Source organism: Coregonus lavaretus (assembly GCF_964263955.1).
Source record: "Coregonus lavaretus genome assembly, chromosome: 25".
Lineage (NCBI taxonomy): Eukaryota > Metazoa > Chordata > Actinopteri > Salmoniformes > Salmonidae > Coregonus > Coregonus lavaretus.
Genome location: NC_140012.1, coordinates 44556668 through 44568795, shown reverse-complemented (window position 1 = coordinate 44568795; position 12128 = coordinate 44556668). Strand labels below are relative to the sequence as shown.

General features: G+C 44.0%; 1 pseudogene across 1 annotated transcript in view; it reads left to right on the top strand.

Moving 5' to 3' along the window:
• Positions 1 to 1667: 1667 nt before the first annotated feature.
• The window catches only part of LOC311100936 (zinc finger MIZ domain-containing protein 1-like), a 48905-nt pseudogene continuing 38444 nt past the window's right edge, over positions 1668 to 12128 (top strand). The window contains exon 1 of the transcript in view: positions 1668 to 1678. The product of the transcript in view is annotated as a zinc finger MIZ domain-containing protein 1-like (transcript). The remainder of the gene's footprint in view (positions 1679 to 12128) is intronic.

Below are 12128 nucleotides of genomic sequence, written 5' to 3'. Positions count from 1 at the left end.
TAATTGAAAGAGCAGGTGTTCTTAATGTTTTGTATACCCCGTGTATAAATCAAAAAATGGATGTAGCAACTGCAGGTAGGAAGGACAGGTAGGAAGAACATGTAGGAAAGGAAGGAATGGCAGTTAGGAAACACAGGTAGGAAGGAAGAGAAGGAAGGAAGGGAAGGTAAGAGGGGCAGGTAGGAAGGGCAGGTAGTGAGGACAGGAAGGAAGGACAGGAAGGACAGGAAGGAAGGGAAGGAAGGAAGGACAAGTAGGAGGGGCAGGAAGGTATCACAAGGAAGGAATGGCAGGAAGGAAGGGCAGGGAGGAAGGACAGGAAGCAAGGACAGGAAGGAAGGGCAGGTATGAAACACAGGAAGGAAGGAAGAGAAGGAAGGAAGGGAAGGTAAGAGGGGCAGGTAGAAAGGGCAGGTAGGAAGGACAGGAAGGAAGGACAAGAAGGATGGGCAGGAAAGAAGGACAGGAAGGAGGGGTAGGTATGAATCACAGGAAGGAAGGAAGAGAATGAAGGAAGGGAAGGTAAGAGGGGCAGGTAGGAAGGGCAGGTAGTAAGGACAGGAAGGAAGGACAGGAAGGAATCACAGGAAGGAAGGGCAGGAAGGAAGAACAGGAATGAAGGGCAGGAAGGAAGGGCAGGGAGGAAGGGCAGAAATAAAGGACAGGTAGGAGAGGCAGGAAGGCAGGACAGGAAGGAAGGGCAGGAAGGAAACACAGGAAGGAAGGGCAGGAAGGAAGGACAGGAAGGAAGGGCAGGAAGGTGGGGCAGGTAGGAAGGGCAGGAAGGAAGGACAAATATGAAGGACAGGAAGGAGGGGCAGGTAGGAAAGGTAGTTAGAAGGGCAGGAAGGAAGGACAGGAAGGAAGGGAAGGAAGGATTTCACAGGAAGGAAGGGCAGGAAGGTAGGAACAGGAATGAAGGGCAGGAAGGAAGGGCAGGGAGGAAGGGCAGAAATAAAGGACAGGTAGGAGAGGCAGGAAGGCAGGACAGGAAGGAAGGGCAGGAAGGAGGGGCAGGTAGGAAGGACAGGAAGGCAGGGCAGGTAGGAAGGGAAGGAAGGGAGGAAGGGAAGGAAGGAGGGGAATATAGGAGGGGCAGGTAGGAAAGGTAGGTAGAAGGGCAGGAAGGAAGGACAGGAAGGAATGGCAGGTAAGAAGGGAAGGAAGGGCAGGAAGTAAAGGTAGGAAGCGCAGGAAGGAAGGATAGGAAGGAAGGCAGGTAGGAAGGGTAGGAAGAAAGGACAGGAAGGAAGGGTAGGAAGGAAGGGAAGATAGGAATGGCAGGAAGGAAGGGCAGGAAGGAAAGACAGGATGGAAGGACAGGAAGGAAGGACAGGAAGAAGGGGCAGGAAGGACAGGTAGGAGGGGCAGGAAGGAAGGACAGGAAGGAAGGAAGAGCAGGTATTAAGGGCAGGTAGGAAGGACAGGAAGGAAGGGTAGGTAGGAAGGACAGGAAGGAAATACAGGAAGGAGGGGCAGGAAGAACAGGAAGGAGGGGCAGGAAGGACAGGTAGGAGGGGCAAGAAGGAAGGGCAGGAAGGAAACCCAAATAGGAAGGACAGGAAGGAGGGGCAGGTAGGAAAGGTAGGTAGAAGGGCAGGGAGGATGGACAGGAAGGAAGGACAGGAAGCAAGGACAGGAAGGGAGGGCAGGTAGGAAGGGCAGAAATGAAGGACAGGTAGGAGGGGCAGGAAGGAAGGACAGGAAGGAAACACAGGAAGGAAGGACAGTAAGGAAGGGCAGGAAGGATGGGGCAGGTAGGAAGAGCAGGAAGGAAGGACAAGAAGGAAGGACATGAAGGAAGGGCAGGAAGGAAGGACAGGAAGAAAGGGCAGTTAGGAAGGGAAGGACGGAAGGAAGGGAAGGAAGGAGGGGAAGATAGGAGGGGCAGGTAGGAAAGGTAGGTAGAAGGGCAGGAAGGAAGGACAGGACGGAATGGCAGGGCAGAAGGGAATGTAGGAAGGTAGGAAGGGAACTAAGGAAAGGCATGTAGGAAGGGCAGGTAGGAGGGGCAGCTAGGAAGGTCAGGAAGGAACGACAGGTAGGAAAGGAAGGAAGGGCAGGAAGTAAAGGAAGGAAGGAAGGACAGGAAGGTAGGGAAGGAAGGAAGGATAGGAAGGAAGGTAGGAAGGGTAGGAAGAAAGGACAGGAAGGAAGGATAGGAAGGAAGGGCAGGTAGGAAGGGCAGGAAGGAAAGACAGGATGGAAGGACAGGAAGGAAGGACAGGAAGGAGGGGAAGAAAGGACAGGTAGGAGGGGCAGGAAGGAAGGACAGGAAGGAAGAGCAGGTATTAAGGGCAGGTAGGAAGGACAGGAAGGAAGGATAGGAAGGAAGGGCAGGTAGGAATGGTAGGAAGAAAGGACAGGAAGGAAGGGTAGGAAGGAAGGGTAGGAAGGAAGGGAAGGTAGGAAGGGCAGGAAGGAAGGGCAGGAAGGAAAGACAGAATGCAAGGACAGGAATGAAGGACAGGAATGAGGGGCAGGAAGGATAGGTAGGAGGGGCAGGAAGGAAAAACAGGAAGGAAGAGAAGGTATTAAGGGCAGGTAGGAAGGACAGGAAGGAAGGGTAGGTAGGAAGTACAGGAAGGGAAGACAGGAAGGAGGGGCAGGAAGGACATGTAGGAGGGGCAAGAAGGACGGACAGGAAGGAAGGGCAGGAAGGAGGGACAGTAAGGAAAGACAGGAAAGAGGGGCAGGTAGGAAGGAAGGAGGGGCAGGAAGGATGACAGGAAGGAAGGGTAGGTAGGAAGGACAGGAAGGAGGGGCAGGAAGGATGACAGGAAGGGGGGGCAGGTAGGAAGGACAGGAGGGAGGGGCAGGAAGGATGAGAAGGAACGAAGGAAGGAAGGACAGGTAGGAGGGGCAGGAAGAAAATACAGGAAGGAAGGGCAGGTAGGAAGGCCAGGAAGTATCTCCCGAGTGGCGCAGTGGTCTATGGCACTGCATTGCAGTGCTAGCTGTGCCAGTAGAGATCCTGGTTCGAATCCAGGCTCTGTCTTAGCCGGCCGCGACCGGGAGACCCATGTGGCGGCGCACAATTGGCCCAGCGTCGTCCAGGTTAGGGGAGGGAATGGCCGGCAGGGATGTAGCTCAGTTGGTAGAGCATGGCGTTTGCAACGCCAGGGTTGTGGGTTTGTTTCCCACGGGGAGCCAGTATGAAAAAATATTGTATGCACTCACTAACTGTAAGTCACTCTGGATAAGAGTGTCTGCTAAATGACAAAACAAAAATAAGAAAAAAAGTAAGAAGGAAGGGCAGGTAGGAAGGGCAGGAAGGATGGGCAGGAACGAAGGAAGGGCAGGAAGGAAGGACAGGAAGTAATGGAAGGTAAGAAGGGAATGTAGGAAGGAAGGAAGGGAACTTAGGAGGGGCAGGTAGGAGGGGCTGCATGGCCAAGCACAACTCCATTATATGGCCAAGCACAACTTAATCATTAAGTTTGCCGATGACACAACGGTGGTAGGCCTGATCACTGACAATGACGAGACAGTCTATAGGGAGGAGGTCAGAGACCTGGCTGTGAGGTGTCAGGACAACAACCTCTCCCTCAAAGTGATCAAGACAAATTAGATGATTGTGGACTACAGGAAAAAGAAGTGGACCAACTTCCTTGGTGTCCACATCACCAACAAACAAACATGGTCCAAGCACACCAAGACAGTCGTGAAGAGGGCACGACAAAACCTATTCCCCCTAAGGAGACTGAAAAGATTTGGCATGGGTACTCAGATCCATACGTAAAAATGTATGCACACATGACTGTAAGTCGCTTTGGATAAAAGCGTCTGCTAAATGGCTTATTATATTATTATCCTCAAAAGGTTCTACAGCTGCACCATCGAGAGCATCCTGGTTGCATCACTGCCTGGTATGGCAACTGCTCGGCCTCCGACCGCAAGGCACTACAGAGGGTAGTGCGTACGGCCCAGTACATCACTGGGGCCAAGCTTCCTGCCATCCAGGACCTCTATACCAGGCGGTGTCAGAGGAAGGCCCTATAAATTGTCAAAGACTCCACCCTAGTCATAGACTGTTCTCTCTGCTACAGTACGGCAAGCGGTAGCGGAGCACCAAGTCTAGGTCCAAGAGGCTTCTAAACAGCTTCTACCCCAAGCAATAAGACTATTGAACATCTAATCAAATGGCTACCCGGACTATTTGCATTGCCCCCCCCCATTAACTGCTGCTACTCTCTGTTTATTATCTATGCGTAGTCACTTTAATAACTCTAACTACATGTACATATTACCTCAATTACATGGACTAACCGGTGCCCCCGCACATTGACTCTGTACCGGTACCCCCTGTATATAGCCTCGCTATTGTTATGTTTACTGCTGCTCTATAATTATTTGTTACTTTTATTTAGTATTATTTTATATTGTATTTTTTTGTGATTTTTGTTTTGGTATCTTAAAATATATATATACAGTGGGGAAAAAAAGTATTTAGTCAGCCACCAATTGTGCAAGTTCTCCCACTTAAAAAGATGAGAGAGGCCTGTAATTTTCATCATAGGTACACGTCAACTATGACAGACAAATTGAGAAAAAAGAATCCAGAAAATCACATTGTAGGATTTTTAATGAATTTATTTGCAAATTATGTTGGAAAATAAGTAATTGGTCAATAACAAAAGTTTCTCAATACTTTGTTATATACCCTTTGTTGGCAATGACACAGGTCAAACATTTTCTTTAAGTCTTCACAAGGTTTTCACACACTGTTGCTGGTATTTTGGCCCATTCCTCCATGCAGATCTCCTCTAGAGCAGTGATGTTTTGGGGCTGTCGCTGGGCAACACGGACTTTCAACTCCCTCCAAAGATTTTCTATGGGGTTGAGATCTGGAGACTGGCTAGGCCACTCCAGGACCTTGAAATGCTTCTTACGAAGCCACTCCTTCGTTGCCCGGGCGGTGTGTTTGGGATCATTGTCATGCTGAAAGACCCAGCCACGTTTTATCTTCAATGCCCTTGCTGATGGAAGGAGGTTTTCACTCAAAATCTCACGATACATGGCCCCATTCATTCTTTCCTTTACACGGATCAGTCGTCCTGGTCCCTTTGCAGAAAAACAGCCCCAAAGCATGATGTTTTCATCCCCATGCTTCACAGTAGGTATGGTGTTCTTTGGATGCAACTCGACGAGTTGAGTTTTTACCAAAAAGTTATATTTTGGTTTCATCTGACCATATGACATTCTCCCAATCCTCTTCTGCATCATCCAAATGCACTCTAGCAAACTTCAGACGGGCCTGGACATGTACTGGCTTAAGCAGGGGGACACGTCTTGCACTGCAGGATTTGAGTCCCTGGCGGCGTAGTGTGTTACTGATGGTAGGCTTTGTTACTTTGGTCCCAGCTCTCTGCAGGTCATTCACTAGGTCCCCCCGTGTGGTTCTGGGATTTTTGCTCACCGTTCTTGTGATCATTTTGACCCCACGTGGTGAGATCTTGCGTGGAGCCCCAGATCGAGGGAGATTATCAGTGGTCTTGTATGTCTTCCATTTCCTAATAATTGCTCCCACAGTTGATTTCTTCAAACCAAGCTGCTTACCTATTGCAGATTCAGTCTTCCCAGCCTGGTGCAGGTCTACAATTTTGTTTCTGGTGTCCTTTGACAGCTCTTTGGTCTTGGCCATAGTGGAGTTTGGAGTGTGACTGTTTGAGGTTGTGGACAGGTGTCTTTTATACTGATAACAAGTTCAAACAGGTGCCATTAATACAGGTAATGAGTGGAGGACAGAGGAGCCTCTTAAAGAAGAAGTTACAGGTCTGTGAGAGCCAGAAATCTTGCTTGTTTGTAGGTGACCAAATACTTATTTTCCACCATAATTTGCAAATAAATTCATTAAAAATCCTACAATGTGATTTTCTGGAATTTCCTCATTTTGTCTGTCATAGTTGACGTGTACCTATGATGAAAATTACAGGCCTCTCTCATCTTTTTAAGTGGGAGAACTTGCACAATTGGTGGCTGACTAAATACTTTTTTCCCCCACTGTATATATATATATACATACATACATACACATAAATACATATACATACACATATACATATCCTTTAAAAATATATATATTCCCCTTTATTACTTTCCAACCCCGCCACCCTTTCCCTACTTGTGAACATATATATATATATATATACATTATTATTATTTTTGTATTTGTTGTATTATTATTTTTTTGCTCCTGAATTTCTACTCTCAACCTCTCTGATCATTTTCATGATGTCCATCCTGTTTGCTTCTATATGCCATATCTTTCTAACTGTGCTCTTTCACAAAAGCTCCCAACCTACAACCTATATACTTAATATGGACACAGTATGCTTACATTATTAGTTATCTTGTTATTGTTTGTTGTTAGTTGTAATTAGTCCCAAACTTCAATTCCATTCAACACCTCCCATCTATCTCTTAACACAATTAATATTGGATTTCTTTTTGCCATATATTTTTCAACTGTACTGTGATGTTTTACAAAAGTTCTGAACCCTTCTATTCTCATTGTTTCTACAGATAGTAAATTGAAAATAAACATTTTTGCTAAAAGTATTATATTATTATTGATCGATTGACTATGACTTTTCAGATCACCCAGTAATGCTATCTGCAGGGTTATCTCCAGGTGTCCAAAAACAAGCTACAAATGGACAGTACCAAAAAAAAATATCTAATGATTCTGTCTCTTCGCAGCAAAATCTGCAGAGCTGGGAAGATTGTATCCTCCATATAAATAACATTCTATTGGTAGAAAGAATTTTATATAATAATTTAAATTGAAAAATTATACGTTTTGAATCCGGCGTCGTTTTGCGTTTCAATTCATAAACACTATGCCATGGAATCGGTACGTCAAAAATCTCTTCCCAACTATTTTGCAATCTATATGGGACGGCTGTCAATCCTTTGGTCCTTAAATGAAACTGGTATACTTTTTTTATTTATCACAGTTTTCTTAAACCAATTATGTTCTTTAAAGCAGGGCAGACAGACAAGTTCCTTACTTTTTCCCCCTTCCACTTTCCTCTTCCATTTTTGCGGTAATGCTGCAATTATTTGGTTGTAATTTTGGGTAGAGCAGACATTTCCATATGTTGTTGTTAGCTGCATGTGCGACAACTCCACCAGTCCTACCTATGATATCATTTACTTTTTTCCCCCACTGTATATAAATAGGCCTGTTGTATTTTGTCTAGCTTGCCGTTCCAAATAAAATGGATAATTTTTTTCTCATATAATTTAAAAAACTGTTCGCTAGGCGTAGGCAAGACCATCAGCAAATAGGTAAACTGGGATAATACTAAAGAGTTAATCAGGGTGATTTTTCCTGAAATAGACAGGTATTTACCTTTCCATGGTAGCAAGATATTATCTATTTTTGCTAACTTTCTATTAAACTGTATTGGAGTGAGATCATTTATTTCCTTTGGGATATGTATTCCGAGTATATCCACATCACCATCAGACCATTTTATAGGTAAACTAAAAGGTAATGTAAAAATTGTATTTTTTAGTGATCCAATACGTAATATAGTACATTTATCATAATTTGGTTGTAATCCAGAGAGGTTAGAAAATGTATCTAGATCCTCTATGAGGCTGTGGAGGGATTCAAGTTGTGGATTTAGAAGAAAACATGAATCATCAGCGTGCAATGACACCTTTGTTTTTAAGCCCTGGATTTCTAATCCCCTGATATTATTGTTGGATCTGATTTTAATAGCTAACATCTTGATGGCCATAATAAATAGATATGCCGATAGTGGACAACCTTGTTTCACTCCTCTTGACAGTTTAAAACTTTCTGAGAAATAGCCATTATTTACTATTTTACACCTAGGGTTACTATACATGATTTTAACCCAATTTATAAGAGATTCTCCAAAATTGAAAATTTCCAGGCATTTATATATAAACCCCAGTCGTACATTATCAAATGCCTTTTCGAAGTCTGCTATGAATAGCAGGCCTGGTTTCCCTGATTTTTCATTGTGTTCTATTGTTTCCAGTACTTGCCTTATATTATCTCCAATGTATCTTCCATGTAAAACAACTGTCTGATTAGGATGAATAATGTCCGACAATACCTTTTTAATTCTATGCGCTATACATTTTGCTAGAATTTTTGCATCACAACACTGAAGTATAAGGGGCCTCCAATTTCTGAAATGGACTAGATCTTTATATTTTCCACTTGTATCCTGTTTCAGTAATAATGAAATCAGACCTTCTTCTTGAGTGTCTGATAATCTACCATTTAAATAGGAGTGGTTAAAACATGCTAATAACGGTCCGCTTAGTATATCAAAAAAGGTTTGGTATACCTCGACTGGTATGCCATCCAACCCTGGAGTTTTCCCGGACTTAAAGTCTTTAATTGCATCCAGAAGTTCCTCCTCTGTAATTTCACCTTCACATGAGTCTTTCTGTATGGCTGTTAATTTTACATTATCAATAGAAAGAAAATCTCTACAATTAGCTTCAGTTAGAGGAGATGGAGGCGACTGAAATGAAAACATATGCTTAAAGTACTTTGTTTCCTCCTTCAAAATATCATTTGGTGAATCATGGGTGACTCCATCATTTGTAACCAGTTTCAGTAAATTATTTTTGGTAACATTTCTATGTTGAAGATTAAAACACTATTTGGTGCATTTTTCCCCATATTCCTTCCAGTTTGCTTTATTTTAATAATATATTACACTTGATCTTTATTGAAAAAGTTTCTCAATTTATTTTTGTTTTTCCTCTAATTTATTCTGAGCCTCTATGTTACAGTTTTTATTGCTATCTATCTGTTCTGTTAGACCTTCTATTTCCTTTGTTAGTATGGACTCTTTTGACCTAAATTGCTTTTGTTTTCGAGATGAGTACTGAATTGTATGTCCTCTAAAGGCACATTTAAAGGTGTCCCGTACAATAAGGGAATTTGCTGTACCTATGTTATGTTGGAAAAAATCAGTTATAAATTCCTTTGTCCTAGTTAAAAACAAGTTATCATCAAATAGGCTTTGATTAAATTTCCAATATCCTCGCCCACGTGGAAATTCAGTAAGAGTAATGTATATGCCAATTATATGATGGCCCGACCGCATTCTGTCCCCTATTAACACTTTTTTAAACTTTTGGTGCCAACGAGAATGACATTAGAAAGAAGTCCAGACGACTAGCTTGATTGAGTCTCCGCCATGTATATCTCACTAGATCAGGATATTTAAGCCTCCATATATCTACTAGTTCTAATGTATCCATGACATTCACGATTTCCTTAAGAGCATGAGGGTGATAGTTTGTAGTGTGATTTCCTTTACAGTCCATTGAGCTATTTAAAACAGTATTATAATCTCCCACCATAATAATAGAGTCTTGAATTTCTTGCAGGGTTGATATACACTGCTCAAAAAAATAAAGGGAACACTAAAATAACACATCCTAGATCTGAATTAATGAAATAATCTTATTAAATACTTTTTTCTTTACATAGTTGAATGTGCTGACAACAAAATCACACAAAAATTATCAATGGATATCAAATTTATCAACCCATGGAGGTCTGGATTTGGAGTCACCCTCAAAATTAAAGTGGAAAACCACACTACAGGCTGATCCAACTTTGATGTAATGTCCTTAAAACAAGTCAAAATGAGGCTCAGTAGTGTGTGTGGCCTCCACGTGCCTGTATGACCTCCCTACAATGCCTGGGCATGCTCCTGATGAGGGGGCGGATGGTCTCCTGAGGGATCTCCTCCCAGACCTGGACTAAAGCATCCGCCAACTCCTGGACAGTCTGTGGTGCAACGTGGCGTTGGTGGATGGAGCGAGACATGATGTCCCAGATGTGCTCAATAGGATTCAGGTCTGGGGAACGGGCGGGCCAGTCCATAGCATCAATGCCTTCCTCTTGCAGGAACTGCTGACACACTCCAGCCACATGAGGTCTAGCATTGTCTTGCATTAGGAGGAACCCAGGGCCAACCGCACCAGCATATGGTCTCACAAGGGGTCTGAGGATCTCATCTCGGTACCTAATGGCAGTCAGGCTACCTCTGGCGAGCACATGGAGGGCTGTGCGGCCCCCCAAAGAAATGCCACCCCACACCATGACTGACCCACCGCCAAACCGGTCATGCTGGAGGATGTTGCAGGCAGCAGAACGTTCTCCACGGCGTCTCCAGACTCTGTCACGTCTGTCACGTGCTCAGTGTGAACCTGCTTTCATCTGTGAAGAGCACAGGGCGCCAGTGGCGAATTTGCCAATCTTGGTGTTCTCTGGCAAATGCCAAACGTCCTGCACGGTGTTGGGCTGTAAGCACAACCCCCACCTGTGGACGTCGGGCCCTCATACCACCCTCATGGAGTCTATTTCTGACCGTTTGAGCAGACACATGCACATTTGTGGCCTGCTGGAGGTCATTTTGCAGGGCTCTGGCAGTGCTCCTCCTGCTCCTCCTTGCACAAAGGCGGAGGTAGCAGTCCTGCTGCTGGGTTGTTGCCCTCCTACGGCCTCCTCCACGTCTCCTGATGTACTGGCCTGTCTCCTGGTAGCGCCTCCATGCTCTGGACACTACGCTGACAGACACAGCAAACCTTCTTGCCACAGTTCGCATTGATGTGCCATCCTGGATGAGCTGCACTACCTGAGCCACTTGTGTGGGTTGTAGACTCCGTCTCATGCTACCACTAGAGTGAAAGCACTGCCAGCATTCAAAAGTGACCAAAACATCAGCCAAGAAGCATAGGAACAGAGAAGTGGTCTGTGGTCACCACCTGCAAAACCAGTCCTTTATTGGGGGGTGTCTTGCTAATTGCCTATAATTTCCACCTGTTGTCTATTCCATTTGCACAACAGCATGTGAAATGTATTGCCAATCAGTGTTGCTTTCTAAGTGGACAGTTTGATTTCACAGAAGTGTGATTGACTTGGAGTTACATTGTGTTGTTTAAGTGTTCCCTTTATTTTTTTGAGCAGTGTATATTGTCAAAGAAGTGTGGATCATCATTATTTGGTCCGTAAATGTTAATGAGCCATATCTGTTTATGGTCCATTTAACATATTTAAAATAATCCATCTAATTTGCACATTCGGATCGAAATTACTGTTAATTAATATCATCACCCCTTTTGAGTTTCTTTGCCCATGGGAGAAGTATATTTCGCCCCCCCAGTCCTTTTTCCACGCAACTTCATCTAGAATTGTTGAATGAGTTTCCTGTAAACAATAGATATTACATTCCTTCTCTTTGAGCCATGTAAATATTGTTATTCTTTTGTTATTATCTGCTAAGCCATTACAATTATAACTGGCTATACTTATTTCACCATACACCATAATGAGATACAAGTTTCAAATCTATTTATCATTATATACGTTTGTAAATGTACCAATAAAAAATACCATAGTGATGGAGTGTCCATATTGCTGTACCATGATATTTGCATTGCTACTAATTAACCCTCCAATTGTTCTCCACTAATCCCCCTGCTAAAGCCCCTCCCCATCCCAAGTTGGGCCGTCATCCCAGTGATCAGCATACCACCCCCGTCCCTCCGGATCCCCAGGCCCCCGAGAGGCCAGGACCCATCCACCGAAAACAGCGCACAGTGCCACCCACAAAACAGAAGCAGGTCAACCGCCAAAAGCATTTCCAATGCTCTCACCTCAATATATATATAGCTATTTAATAATATATATCTATTCAAATATCTTGCATATCTTATTTTCCATCATTATCAATTAATATGCATAATAATGTTGGCAGTTCATGCGCAGGATTGTTACCTATAACCCGGATTGCCATTGTATTACATTTTTGACAAGCAATTGTTATTGTTGCAAATAATTACTGTGGTTCATCCTATATTCTCCCTAACATCCTTACCCCCTTGCAACAGATGTGGGATAAACACACATGCTTTAACACACTCAACCCCTTTCCTCCACAATCAACCATAAGATCAGATGCTCAACGGTTGTGACATCCCAGAGCCCAACTCAACAGAACTGAACAGAACTGAACAGAAATAGAATGGAACGGAATTGGATGGCACCCTGCCATCCATCCATCCATCCATCCATCCATCCATCCATCCATCCATCCATCCATCCATCCATCCATCCA